Genomic DNA, 15,640 nt, shown 5'->3' with positions numbered 1-15,640 from the left:
TTTAAAGACTCAATTGGATGCTAAATCTTGTACATTAATTTTTTTTAATTTTTGTTAATAATAATGATAATATACTTCACATTTTACAAATTTGATGATTTCATGGCATTGGATTTTCTTTTTATTTTTCTTAAATCCTAGTAATCCAGAACTGATTTATGACTTATTAATTGGTAATTCTTTTTAGAAACGTATCTTCGCTTCATAGGCATGCATGAAGTCCAGGGGTAACCCTGTAACTATAATTTCCCAAATTTCATGATTTCATCGTAATGCTTGTTAGTACTACTTTATGAAAGAAGTGGTTTTTTTGATAATTTTTTTAATTGAGTTGATATGTGACATTTATTTGAAAGAAATAGTTTTTTATATTATTATTTATTAAAATAATTATATTTTAAAATAAATAGTTGTTATTTTTAGTGGCAATTATTTATTGACGTAAATAAAAGACCTTAGCTGGTAGCATATTTATATGTAAGTTTGGTTGAATAAGTTGAATTGATTTTATTTTTTTATTTTCAACTATTCACAATAAATTTAACTGATCTAATATTTTAATTTTTCATATTAATTTTGGAGTTTAGCTTTGTTATCTTGATTTTGATAAAATAGATTTTATATTTTTTTATGATTTCAATATAATAATTTTAGAGGAATTTACCTGACCTACTACATTTGGTCAAGAACCTTTGATTTCCTTTGCATTATTATTTTATATTCAAATCTCTTTATAATTTTAATCATCCATAATCGGTGTGGCGGTTTTTCTATTAAAATAATTCATTTATCCCTATGCCCCAACTAGTCACGCTCTCAATAAAATTTTATAGGTTGATGACATAAATTGAAGGCAATCATCTATGTATGAATTGCATATTATTAGCCCATCATTTACCACTTACAACACAAATCATATTTTTCTAATAACTGAAAACCTTTCATAAATATAGAAAATTGGTACAGCTTAAACCAAGAGAAGTAAATTGAAAAACATAGAGTTGTATTACCACCAACTTGTTATGAAATTCGTGAACCAATCTCCACAAATTTCTATTACAATTCAACAAATTTACCCTATTTACATGCATAGTCTTCCTCCCGACTAAGCAATATACACTATTACGTTTTGTTTATTTTCTTTCTTGGACTCCAAGTCCATACTTTCGTGCAAGACTTTTATTAATTATTACTAAATTTATATTTTTGAATATTATGCCCATCATTTTTTATTTTATTTTATCGATTTCGTAATTTAATGTCACAACTTTAGTATTACTTTTCATGTCACCTTTACATTAATTATTATTCATGAAAGAAAAACAAATCAAATATTAAAACTTTGCATTTTAATTTTATTCATGTATTTTTTTCTTTGATAAGTTTATACTGCTTTTAAATATTTTAATTACACTATAACATTCTTAACATTCAACTTTAATTAATATAAAATTTGCATATATGATGTTTAAATATTAAACTTTTAATTGATTATCTGAAATTATATATTAATAATATTAAATTTTAAATATTTCCAAACTATGTTATTTGTTATGAAATTAAGCCGAAGATAGAAAAAAAAATTATTTTTATATTTTAAATGTATTTTATAATTAAAATTAAATGGTACAAACCCACATGCGTTCTCATCCCTTTTACAATCTGAGTCGAGTCCTGTTCGAACTTGGGGCAATATTTAAGTAAAGTCTTTCCAATAATATTAACTTAAGGATTTGAACTTGGTCCAAATATCAGAGGACTTTCACTTCTTCCAACCACTTGTTTATAAATTGAATATATTTATATATTATGTCTCTCATAATAAATTTTTACTTTAAAACTTATTAAATTGGGATCACACCTCAACCGGATCTCAACTCTATCGAGCAATTATTAAAAATCCTTCCATTTATTTATATCTATACTATATTTAAGGGGTTTATTGAGTTAGTGCCACTTTTCAATTGGGTTCCAACCCAATTAAGCAATTACCAAAATCTTTTTTCTTTTATAAAATGATAAACATAATTTTTCATCCATATAATGAATGTTCCATAATTTTGATATATAATAGAACATATTTTTGGCATGACCTCAAAAAAAAAAAAATTAAACGATGCAGGCACAGTTTAGGCAACAGAAACAGTCTGCATAAATCCAAAACATTAGTGAGGATGGATGTAAGAAAAGAATGGTGCTAACTGTTTATTATTGTATAATGGTCGTTTCATCATATATAACGGTAGCACTACACATATTCAGTTATGAGATAGTGGCTGAGCCCTAATCATGATCGTTATTGGACAGAATTCCATGGCTAATCATCATTGTTTTTGGGCGACAACTGATGGAACAACCACTTCCTACTAACCTGCACTCGACATCTCATCTCTCTTCATCTTCTTGTTGTAGGTTGGTTGAATTATTTTATTTTATTTTATTTATATAGCAATCTAAGTTATAATATTAACTACTTTCCATTTACATGAAATTAAATTTCTTTTCCTTTTTTTTCTTTAACGACCTAAAAGTTGACAAATTTCTTCCCTGTCGTTGTGGTTGCGAATGACGTGTTTTGTGACGGCAGGGGAAGCTTAATCAAATTATATGAAATTAAGGAATGTGATGGTTAAGAGGGTATTTGATAGATATTATTATAATATAGCTAGCATGAGAGACCACATGATTTTGTCTCGCAAAGTTCTGGTTGGTGATGTTGAAGTTTCCATGAGAAGCAATCTTAGGAACCATTTGCTTTTTCCCAACTTATCTTACGCTATATATATTTAGTGTCACTCAAACCTAAGGCATAAGTCAATATTTTGTCAAATGTTGCCTGAAATTATTAACAAAATATTTTAAATGAATTTCCCTTTTTTCTTTTTTTCTCTTGGAGATGACAAGAATTATTTTCCAACAATATGGTATTTCCAGTGAAATTTATGTTTGTACTATTGTAATGTTTCTCCCAAAAACTTTTTTAAAATTATGGAAACATGAATTTGTATTGAATTTTTCTAGAGTGAAATGGAATAATCATTTTATAATTTCACGTATATTTTAACGCATGAAAAGCAGTGTTTATTTGTAATTAATTCTCAAAAAGTTAATTTGACTACAGTTCATATCTAAATGGACAAATATAACTTAGATTATGTGACACTAGGTCCTACTCCACCATGTACCTCAGTTTTTTTTTTTTTTGAGATTTTTTATTCATTTTATGATTCATGTTTTGAGTTTTGTGATCTCTCTTAACAATATGCTTTGATATGTTATTTACCTAGAAAATCCAAACTCAATCAAAACATCAGATTCATCCAAAGCCAACCCATTCTTCATCTCATCCTGTGGTCTTCATTTGGTCATTGCAACAATTGCACATATTGGTGCCTGGTAGAGTTGTTCAAATTGAACAGTAATACGTAGCATGGTTTTAAGGAAAATAGAGCGGCTTTTAGGGAAAAAGTTCACAGCTAACAGGCAAGCGTACGATGAAGGTCCCATTTTTAACCAACTAAAGCTGATTTAACAACAACAACCACTAAATTTCCCCAATCCTCCTTAATTTAAACACTCAACATTTTTTTTTCTCCTTAATTGAATCTTTCTATATCTGCTTTACACAAAGCGCAATTATTATAAAATCATTTATTTACACTACTCCTATCCTACATCTAGGCTAAAAAAATATAATTAATATAAAAAATTCAAGCAATGTTGGGTTTTTTTTGTAAAAAATAATTATTGATAAGATAAATTAATATACTAATGAGATTTTGATTGTGTTGGTACGCTTTAGGTTCTTGAAGACCAAAGTTCAAATTCTTACTTTTGAGAGTAAATTTGTATTTTATTTTAAAAATTAAATTACTTACATAACCTACTAATATATTATTTTTATTATATAAATTTAAATTATTTTTATATTTTATTGAATTTATTAATTTTAATTAACTCGTGCCACCATCTCATTTAAGTATTTTATTCTGATGCGAAATTATAGATTAATGGGGGACTTCTTTTTTCATTGAAATATGACGAGAAATTGAGAGGACAAAATGCCTTGACCTTTGGGGTATTAGGTATATACTGTTTGAGCTCAAAACCTGGCCTTATGCTTTACGGCCTTGAAGTTTGCTAACAAAATCTAGTGGAGCCCAGAGTAAGGTCAAAATTCGGTTCTTTCTCTCTTCTTCTGTTGATCACGCTCTTTTATTATATAAATTATTTTAGGTTTCTTTTACATAAATAATATAAAATAAATAAATACCAAAATAGGATAAGGGCATTAATATTCACGGGCAAACACTATAGTAGACAATTAGTGTCGCCTGACCAATCAGTGACACCTATATTTTAAACCCAAAATACCTGTTTTTTTTAATAGTATATGCATAAAAATAAAAATATATATTTTTTATTGGTCCGCCGACCTATCAGGCAACACCCTATTATTTATAATAAAACATATTTTTTAAGCTCAAAAAAAATGAAATAAAAATTTTTGGGTATTGGAACTAGGGCCCGTGACCGACGGGTTACATCCGCAGCAGGTCATCAGGCTGGTGCCGCCTGACAGCCCGCGACGAATGTGACTCGTCGATCACGGGCCTGAGTTCCAATACTCAAAAATTTTTATATCATTTTTTTCAGCTTAAAAAATATAATATAGATATTATTTTTTATTATTATAAAAGGGGTTGGTTTGGTCTCCAACCCCTACACAAAATTTTATAGCTGTTGAAGGTCCCCTCTCCCCCACCACTGAAGGTAAGTTCTAAGTTTCCCTTCCTTTGTTTGTTATTATTATTATTATTATTATAAAAGGGATCGGTTTGGGCATCAAGTTGATGCTTGCTCCAAGGTCACACAAAGCTTTACCGCAGTAAGATTCTCCGATGTTACAGGGTATCGTAAATCTTCTAGGGTCTTTTAGTTTCGGAGGTAGCTTGTTCTGTAAAAATGCACTACACTCCTTTGTCAAAGCAATAGTCTCATACTCACTAAGCCGTTTCTTCTTGGATAGAATATCCTTCATAAACTTCACGTAATTGGGCATTTGTTCTAAAGCCTTCACCAACGGAATTGCTTTAAAACATCCAAGAACTTCTTGAATTGTATCTCTTGGTTCTACTTATTCTATTAAAGTCTTTGAGGATATGGAACTCTAAGTTGATACGAACAACTTTTTTGAGGAGGTAAAGGTGTTAGCTTATTAGAATTTACTAGTTTAGGGTTTCCTCATCAGATTTTTCAGCATCTGATTTTTTCGGTGTAGGAAATTCAACTGTTGGTTGACTTTCCTCCTTCTCATTAGGCTCATCTTCAATCACAACCTCCTTGGGTTCCAAAATCTTACCACTTCGTAACGCAACCAATTTGCAATGCTCCTTACCAAAACTCTTTGGATTTTCTGTATCGCTCGGCAAGACTCCTTACGATCTACTACGAAGCTCAGTAGCTAACTAACCTATTTGGTTCTCCAGATTTTTCAATGTTGCTGCTTGACTTTGAATCAATGCATCATTTTTCGCCATGTATGCCGTCAACAAGTCCTCAAACTGTTTAATGACTCAACTTGAGATGGTTTAGGAGCTTGTTGGTTAAACCCTTGAGATTGGTTGGGTCTATGTTGCATATGAGTGTTCGGTTTATTTCCTTGGTTACTCCAAGCAAAGTTCGGATGATTCTGCTATGATGGATTGTAGAAATTGGACTGTGGTCCTTGTCCACTTCTATTTTGATAATAATTCCTTACATAAAAAGCAGACTCGAGGTTTGAAGGGGAATTCTCAAAAGAATAACCATCCCCACAGTATACGCAAGAAACAACATCATATTGACTTGATGATTGAGCTGCAAAATTATTCAAACCATTAGTGGTAAACTGTTTTAACATTAAGGAAATAGAAGATACATGAGCAGAGAGTGAAGTCAGCGTGTCCACTTTATACACTTTAGCTACTCGTCTTCCAAAAATTACTCGATTTTTCGGCCATTGGTAATTGTTGCTAGCGATCCTTTCGATGATCTTGTAAGCTTCATTAGAAGACTTATACAAAATCACACCTTTTGCAAAACCTTCTACCATTAATCTTGTATGTGCATTGAGATTGTTATAAAATGTCTCCAACTGAATACAATGAGGAATCCCATGATGAGGACACTTACGAATCAATTCTTTGAATCTTTCCCATGTCTCGTATAAGGACTTGTCATCCAATTGTTGGAAAGTAGTTATCTAATTTCACAACTTTGGGTTCTTGCTCGGTGGAAACTACTTTACCAAAAACGTTTTTGCTAATTCTTGCCACGTAGATATTGAAATTTGTGGCAATGAATTCAACCATGCTTGTGCTCGATCTCACAATGAGTACGAAAACAACTTCAACCTTCATGCATCTTCTGTCACACCAGCTATCTTAAATGAATCACTCATCTCCATGAATAATCGAAGGTGAAGATATGGATCTTCTGTGGGCATACCATTGAACTGACCCATCGTTTAGAGCATTTGAAACATCCCTGGTTTTAATTCGAATTGGGGTGCCTCGATATTCGGCCTCTTGATTCCCGGATTTAATTCACTGAAGAGTGGCATAACATATTATCTTATGGCACGATCCCCATCATCAGTAATACGGATTGGGTTGTGCATATGATTGACTCCATTACCTTGTCCATCATTTTGATTTCCAAGGTCAATCTCGACATGTCTTTGAGCAAATCTCTCACATCATCTTTGTCTAAATGTCCACTCAATTTTAGGGTTTACAAGTAATAGATTGATGATTCGATCTATGCTCATAAACACCTGATAAATAAATCACAAATAAAGAATAAAGAATAAATTAGTGAAGTTAGAAATTAAATAAAATCAAACTGCAAAAAATAATTTCACAAAGAATGATGAAGGTAATAGTCCCTGGCAACGATGCTAAAAACATGTAACGTGGTTTGTGCAAGTGTACACAGTTGTTCAAGTAATAAGTAAGTAACATGAGTTATTGTCTCCACAGGGGCTGTGTTTGTTAATCGATTATTTGTAAAATTATAAATTCACAATTTGGTATAATAACACAATAATTTGAATGGTGATGTTTAGGCAAGTGAAATTAACTAGATGCAAAGAGTGATCCCTAATGCAATTTTAATTTAGATGCAATTTACCTAAATGTATCAATGAATGAATTTAGCAACAAAAACAATCAACATTAAATGGGCTATGATAATTATATAAATCAATTCAATTTACTTTATCATTCTTAACAATGTTCAAAAATACTTCCATGGCAACTCGATCTTTCATGAGTTTGGAAACCAAATTAAGTCCCCTCGGATCTTTTACTTAGTGAAATATGCATTTTAATGATCATATTAGACTAAAGGTTTCTTAGCATTTATGCGAGGTCATAGGGACATTTACGTTTGCAACAGTTTAATCACATAAACCTAAAAACTATGCAAGATAATAGAGTTGACTAAAGATATTATGAACCTCAAATTAGTCGGGTGTAATGATCTAAATTGAGCATTACACTTTTCAATTATGTGTCTACTAGCCGTCATTTGGTTAGGATCGCTCAACTAATTTGAATGCACCCAATCACATATGAATGAAATGCATCATGATATTAATTGAAAACATGATCGATTGAGGCCTAAACATATTAAATATGAATAAAATAAATTTTATTGAATTAACATAATCATCCTAGGAAATAGGATTTAAAATACCATAGTTGATGTCAAAAATAATAAACTCAAAGCAAACATAATTAAAATAAATAACAAGAGGAAAGAGTAAACCCTATTCAGTTCAGCAGCATTTCAGTTCTATTCTGACTGATGCGCTTCTCTATTTTGATCGATGCTTCTTTTCTAAGGGTTTCAACGTGGTCAACCAAAGAATGCTTTTGACAAATATTATGTTGGCTAAAGGATGGAAAGGGAGATGGTGGCTATGCAAGGGAAATGAAAAGGGAAATAAGAGAGAATGATGAATGAGAGAATGAATGAGAGATGAGTGTTGAAGGATGATTTGAGAAGTGGTATTTGTATGGTATTTATAGGTGAAGGTAAGGGGTAGAGTTTGCTAAAAATAGAATTTAAATTCCTTCCTTTTCTATCACATATGGCCGGCCACAATTCATGGAAAACGGGATGACTTAGTCTCCTCATTTTGAATTCAAATCAAGGCTATTAATAGCCATAGGGTGGACGGTTTCAACACCAAAGTTGTTGGGTTGATTTTTGATTATTTTCCAACTGTAAGGACCTTCAATTAAATACCCCAAAGCTTACTTTTGGGCAGCCATCTACTTGTGCTGAAACAGGGCTTTAATTCCCCTTTGTTGGACTGTTTCCTAGTCCAATAATTAATCAGACATGTCCATCTTTTAGTACATCTTTTATTGAGTCAAATTATGAACCTCATGACCCAGGCTGCATGGTCTTGCCATCCACATCCTCTTACATAGTGATTACATCATCTTACATAGTGAAAAATCACAAATTAATAAATTAACATGAAACGGTATAAAATATGTACAAAAATAATGTAATTAAGCATAATTTCACATACTTTATAAATTCATGTCCAATATTAATCATGAAGTAAAATTCACTTATTTTAATAACAACTACTCAAGATTAACATATTTATTAAGTAAAAGGTGGTAAAAATATATAGAAAAACCCTATAGAATTTCGAATTTACACTTAGTCATCACAATTTGAGAAACATCTTGTGCAACATTTGGTCAATTACAATATTCTATTTTTAATAAAAATTAAAATAGAATTGTGGACGTATTTCAATCACATCACGTTTATCATAGTTATAAATATCATTTGTTTTTGGCTCATGCAATGCTTAATTATTACAATTATATTTAATAATTTAATTTTTATAAAAAAATATTATTACAAACATTTCAGGATGAAATTGACATACAATGTAAATGTTGAAAGATAAAAAAAGTGTCTTTTTTTCGTACAGGCCACATTAGAAATAGTAATGGTAATGTTGTTGAAATCGGATCTGACTGATCAATAGAACCGATTAGATCGAGAATCGATTGGTAAACTAGTTTTGAGTACGATAAAAACTTGTTTGACCTGTGAATAAAAAAAAACTGTAGTGAATCATTGATTGGACAAACCGGTTGAATTAATTTTAATATATTTGGGTTAAATTATCTTGGACCAAATCATGGAAAAAATAAAACCCCATATAAAATAGAAAATACCCTATTATTGACACAAACCCAAACATACTAACCCTAAAATAAATAAATAAATAATAAATAAAAGCATTTTCCCCTGTCTACCCTTGCCCCTATGTCGTTTAGCCCTTCCCTTGCTCTTTCTTATTGTCAACTGCTTCTGCTTGTACCATCCCATCTGTCATTGACGATCGTTTCAAATCGTAGCCACCATTATGGGGTGAGATTGGAAAAAAAAGGAAATTAAAATTGAGATGTAAAAAAATAAAAAATTGAAGAAAATATGAGAATATTAAAGAGAGAAAATGTGATAGAAAATAAAAGAGAGAATGACATCAAGGCTAAGGTTTTAGAATTTAAATTTTTTGTTTTACTTTTTTATTTGATTCCTCTCAATTTCACTTTCCAACCAAAGTAGTAAACAATTTATTTATTATTTCCTAGAAAAGCGTGAAAGTTATACAAGTACACTTTCTAAGAAATTTATGTTACCTAAAAGAAAAATAAATCTTTGACTTTAAAATTAGTTTATATATATATATATATATATATATATATGAATGAATTGGTTTTTAACCGATTGAGCTGGTCAAATTGATTAGACCAATCCATTATGTTTTTGCTAGCAAATACCACTATTTTTGGTTTTAGATCTTAGAAATCATTCCTGCCGGAGATCCATATCCATTTTTTTTCTAACCCTTCAATGATAAGATTTATTTTCTCCATAAAAAAATAGGAGGTAAAGCTAATATGAGTCGCAAGGCCCAAAATCAAGCTCATGAACTTGATGGGCTCAAATTTACTCAAGGCTTAATAACGAGGTTGAAAGCTAAGAAAATTCGAGCAAGATTGAATGAGACCATCCAAGACTTCGTCACCAAGGCCCTAGCTGTGCAGACAACTGAAAAAGAAAATAAAGATTCACTTTCTTGTTTTCAAGAAAATTAAAACAATCAAATCTTGGTTCAATTTTGTTGTTTTAGACAATTTCAAGAATAAAGAAAATTAAAATTTCAAATCTTTGAAATCTTGGTCCAAGAAACTGAATCTTGCAACCAAGACGCATTGGATTTCATGTACGTGCTTGAACGAGTCAATTTTGGGAGCAAACGGATCACAAGACCAAGTTCTTTAAAAAATGGCCCATTAAGATGTCTACAAGTCCATCCTGAAGTTTGGAAAGTAATTTAATTGAATATCAGGCCAAATTATCAAAGTGACCCAAATTGTAAAATATTTAAACTATAGATCCAATTCTATTTTAATAGGTGGATCATCATGTAATAATTCAACCCAAATAGCCCATTTAATTGCTTTGGCTGAATTCTCATTAAAAGTCCACACTTGGAATTATTTCGTTTGATGAGTTGTCATGTTAGTTATTCCATTAGGGTTAGGAAAACTTATTTTGGGGGCCTATAGTAGCATGGACGTCCACCCTTATAGACACACTATTGATTTATGTTATTTTGAGTTAATGATAATTCTCGTTGAGTTTTTCTTCATGAATTGCTCATGAGCTTATTTTAGAAGTTGTTTTTAATAATCTTTCAGACTGTGAGAATCATCTTCAAGTTTTTTCTTGCAAAGATTTTTTTATTGGAGGGGGAATTAAAGCCATTTAAAGGAGTTGTGCATTCTTAATGTTTCGAAGGCTTCTTAGGACTTCATCTTCTCTTTTCTATCCTTAATTTATCGTTTCTTACTTATTTAAGTTAGTTCTTGCTGTTTTGGCTTGCTAATTTTATTGATTTTTGTTCTAGGTGAAACTTCCTTCAAGAAAGACGTTCTCCTATCTTGTTCCATCAAGAAACACATCAAAATTAGGAGTTTTAATCTTTTCTTGTTGTTTCAAACATTCTTGCATAAAATAGTTTGCTATTTTCTTTAAAATCACTTCTAACAAATTTGTTTGTGTTTTGTTTTTCTAGATCTGGTTGGGGCATTTTCTTGAGGTCCAAGGATGGTTTCTTTCCATCCAAGAAACCCTAATTCGTTCTCTTTTGGAATTTTTATCAGTTGATTGATCTTTCTTTTGTTTTAATTTTGTTTGACTCTCATTTGTGACAACTAATTTGTTTTCGTTGTTTCTTGTTTCAGTTTACGTTCGTCTAGAGATCTAGGATAAATCTACAACTTTGACGAACTTTACGATTCTCTTTCGCATTCATCTACCTCATTATTTATCATTTGGTGTCAGATTTGGGTGTTTTGGGCATTTTGGGTGTTCATGGTTGATTTCTAAACTGATTTCCATTGAAAAACAACCAATTTTGGACTCCTAGTGCCATAAAGGTGTTTGGTAGCTAGATTTTTTAATATTCTGCTTGATTGTCATAAATACTCCTAAAAGACTTACAAGATTAATTCTTGCCTCATTGAGAATTTGATTTTTATTTCTGAGTGCATAACAGTGGGGTTTTTTTAATTCTTTTTTTGAGTGTTGTGTTATTTTTAAGCTTTCATAATGATTCGCTATACTATGATTGGAAAGTTTCAAAGGCAAATAGAGGAACTATTAGACAAAGGGAGATAGTCAAAGGAAAAGAAGAGTACGATTGATCTCTCACCTATTGTGAAATGTTATTGGTGTAATCCAAAAGATTGAGCTATCACCTTTTGTGCGATGTTTCCAATGTCCAATTAAATATCCAATAAGAGAAGAAAGTAAGTATGATGGTGTACCTTTTGTTGATTCTTACTTTATTGGAAAAGAGATATGTGATGGCAAACTTTGTGAACCGGAAAAAGATGATAGTGAGAATTTTTTCCTTGAATCTATGGAATTAGATGAGATAGAAATGTCATGTTCTCCTACTGGGATGTATTGTACTGAATTGAATATTCACAATACTTATGAAGGGGATATGGGAAGTGAGGAAAAATCATGTGAAAAGACCGAGAGAAAAGAGACCTTGAGCGATAAAAATCTACTTGATGGTCCAAATTTGGTGAGTGAAAATCCATATGAGGTAAAATTAGAGAGTTCTCACAAGGAAAAAGAATATGAAAAGAACAAAAATACTGATACAAAAGTGAGGAATGATTATTTTTTACTCAAATTTGTTTAGTGGTGTTTTTCTATTGCAGGACTTCAAGGATCCATAGACGAACTCTCAATTATATTAGTCTACCATCGATAGACGATTTTACTTGTGGGAGAGAGGTAAGTTGAACATTAATAATTCTCCACAAGTGCTACAAGATAAGATAATTAAGGGAAAAATAGAAATTGATTTAAGAATACATACCTTGAATATTTTTGATAAATATGCTACTGATTTCATTTGTAAAATATTTCTTTACAACATGCTTTCTCGTTGGTCAAATTTCATTAAACCTTGGTTTGACAGTTCAACTAATTTTATGGGTTTATCTAAATTTGTAAAGGTTAAAATAGTAATTTTGTTACATTGAATAAGTTTTTAAAGCATTTTACATATTTTCTTTTGCAACAAAATTTTCTATCTTGACCTTTAACGATGAATTTTACATAATAATATTAAACTTCTTGATTTTTATAATTATTTTAAATTCTTGACTCATCGTTGGAAATTCTTATGGATGACCATGCATATTAAAAGAAAGTTATAGGTTATTTTTTACTTGAAGACTCATGTACCTAACACTTTTTTGTTTAGTGTTGATACCTTGTCTTTAAAGGAGACATACATGATCGAAGTTGATTTGAAGGATCAAAATAATGTCTTTGATCCTGGAGATAGTTTTTACGCACAAGAAAGCTTAGGTAAGTTTTGTTTTCATTTTATTTTTATTTATCCTAAATTATTTTTCTTTTTGTGCAACTAAAGAATTGGAGACGAATCTTCGTGAGGAAGGAGGGAATGATACGAGTAGCTCTGTCCAATTCAAAGGCCATAATAGAGATGAGTCTTTCCAAGTACTCAAGCAGATTAACAACAACACCTATCAAATAGATATGTCCGATGAGTACAATATAAGTTCTACTTTTAATATTGTTGATTTTGATGAATGCAGAACAATATAGGAGAACGTCTTTCTTGAATCAAGTTTAACCTAGAATGAAAATCAATAAAATCAGTAAGCCAAAATAGGAAGAACTAACTTAAATAAGTAAGAAACAAAAAATTAAGGATAGAAAAGAGAAGATGACGTCCTAAGAAACCTTGGAAACATTAAGAATCCACAACTTCTTTCAATGGCTCTAATTCCCCCTCCAAAAAAAAAAAAAATCTTCGCAAGAAAAAGCTTGAAGATGATTCTCACAACCTGAAAGATTCTTAAAATAGCTTCTAAAAGAAACTCATGAGCAATTCCTGAACAAAAACTCAAAGAGAACTATTAGTAACTAAAAAAAACATAAATCAATTGTGTGTCTATAAGGGTGAACATCCATGCTACTATAGGCCCCCAAAATAAGTTTTCCTAACCCTAATCGAATAACTAACATGACAACTCATCAAACAAAATAATTCTAAGTGTGGACTTTTAATGGGAATTCAACCAAAGCAATTAAATGAGCTATTTGGGTTGAATTCTTACGCGATGATCCACCTCTTAAAATAAAATTGGACCTATAGTTTAAATATTTTACAATTTGGGCCACTTTGATAATTTGTCCTGATATTCAATTAAATTACTTTCCAAACTTTAGGATGGGCTTGTAGACATATTAATGGGCTATTTTTTCAAGAACTTGGGTCTTTGTGGTCCGTTTGCTCTCAAAATTAGCTCGTTCAAGCTCATACATGAAATCCAATACGCCTTGGCTGCGAGATTCAATTTCTTGGACCAAGATTTCCAAGATTTGAAATCTTAATTTTCTTGATTCTTGAAATTTTCTAAAACAAAAAAAATTAGACCAAGATTTGGTTTCTTAATTTTCTTGAAAACAAAAAAATTGAATCTTAATTTTCTTTTTCGGTCGCGTGCATAGTTAGGGCCTTAGTGACGAAGTCTTGGATGGTCCCATTCAATCTTGCTCGGATTTGCTTAGCTTTCAACCTCGTTATTGGGCCTTGAGGAAATTTGAGCTCATCACATTCATGAGCCTAATTTTGGGCCTTCCAACTCGTATCATTCCCCTCTTTCTTAAAAAGATTCGCTCTTGAATCTGAAACATCGAAGGGAGATAAATGAACAATATTAAAAAAAGAACTTATATTGTACTCACTAGGAAGATCTATTTGATAGGCATTGTCATTGATCTGCTTGATTACTTGGAAAGGCCCATCTCTATCATGACCTTTGAATTGGACTGAGCTACTCGTATCTAAAGCCGATAAAGATTTATTTTTCTATTTATCCCTGGAGTTGTATACCTCGTCAAGAATTGTTATTGATCGAATCCGTAAGAATAAATGGAAAAGACAAATTCCTTATTATACACTAGATCTAGCTAAGTTATTGATAGACTGAATAGACCTGCCATTTCTTGAAATCTCTCTTCAGATTCAAAATAGTGGTGTAATGTGTATCCCTCTTTTTTGGTCATGAAATAGATGAAATAAAAAAAATAGAATTGTGTTCGAGAATGAAATCTTATTGGGACTGCCTAGTTCATCCTTTAGAACCATATAACATCTCGAATATGAAGAAATAGGATGAATTGAGATGGTATTTTGTAAATACGTAATTATATTGAATATATTGACCATTTCTTTATTTTTTTGATCACTTGGAAAGGGAAAAAGAAACATCTTGTTCTTTCTTCAACAATTTCAGATCTCTAGTGGACCTCTTAGTAGGATTCGAACCTAGATGAAGTTTTGACCATTTATCAGAGAAAAAAGAATGAATGGATCATGTAGGATTCCCAAGAAATTCTCTGATTTTTTTCGAAAGCTGATGATTATTCTTCCGCTTCTCACGTTCTGTGAATAACCGGGACATTAAGCAATATAAAAAAAAACACTTAGGGAATCAGTCTGATTGTATCTTCGTTTGTTCTGTTTGACGAAATGAAGGATCCCGAAGAATTGAATTTTCTTTTAGTTGTTGAATCTTTTTTTGATTGATCAATGTGTGATATTCCAAATCCTCATTACTAATGGAATCGAAATGATCACTAGATTGATCAACAGGTCCTTTCAATTGGCGTAAATTTGTTACTTGAACAAAACTAGATCTTGCGGAATCATGTTGAATATTTGACAATACATTTTGTACTTTGATAAAAAAAATCGATCCCTATTTACGAACCATACATTGTCTAACCAAATCCAATTCTCTTTCTATATGTTCCTACAAAAAAATTGATTGTGTCGATTAAAAAAAATTGAGTAATGGTAAAATTTGGACGAAGTTATTTATTGGAAAAATATTTTCAAATAAAAATTATATTAATGTCTCAAAATAAATGTATGTGAACTAAATTTTCAGTTATAAAAGAGCAAGCCCTTGTTTGATAAACTAAAATATATTAT

At 30.9% G+C, this 15,640-nt stretch overlaps 1 non-coding gene across 1 annotated transcript; it reads left to right on the top strand.

Moving 5' to 3' along the window:
* Window positions 1–6,152: 6,152 nt before the first annotated feature.
* LOC128032151 (small nucleolar RNA R71) lies at window positions 6,153–6,259 on the top strand. The gene has a single exon (XR_008188280.1). It is a non-coding gene; the product is annotated as a small nucleolar RNA R71 (small nucleolar RNA).
* The last annotated feature ends 9,381 nt before the right edge of the window (window positions 6,260–15,640 follow it).

This window comes from Gossypium raimondii, chromosome 8, assembly GCF_025698545.1.
Source record: "Gossypium raimondii isolate GPD5lz chromosome 8, ASM2569854v1, whole genome shotgun sequence".
In the NCBI taxonomy this organism is placed as follows: Eukaryota; Viridiplantae; Streptophyta; class Magnoliopsida; order Malvales; family Malvaceae; genus Gossypium; species Gossypium raimondii.
Note: the sequence above shows the minus strand (reverse complement) of the source record. Positions and strands in the feature narration are given on the sequence as shown.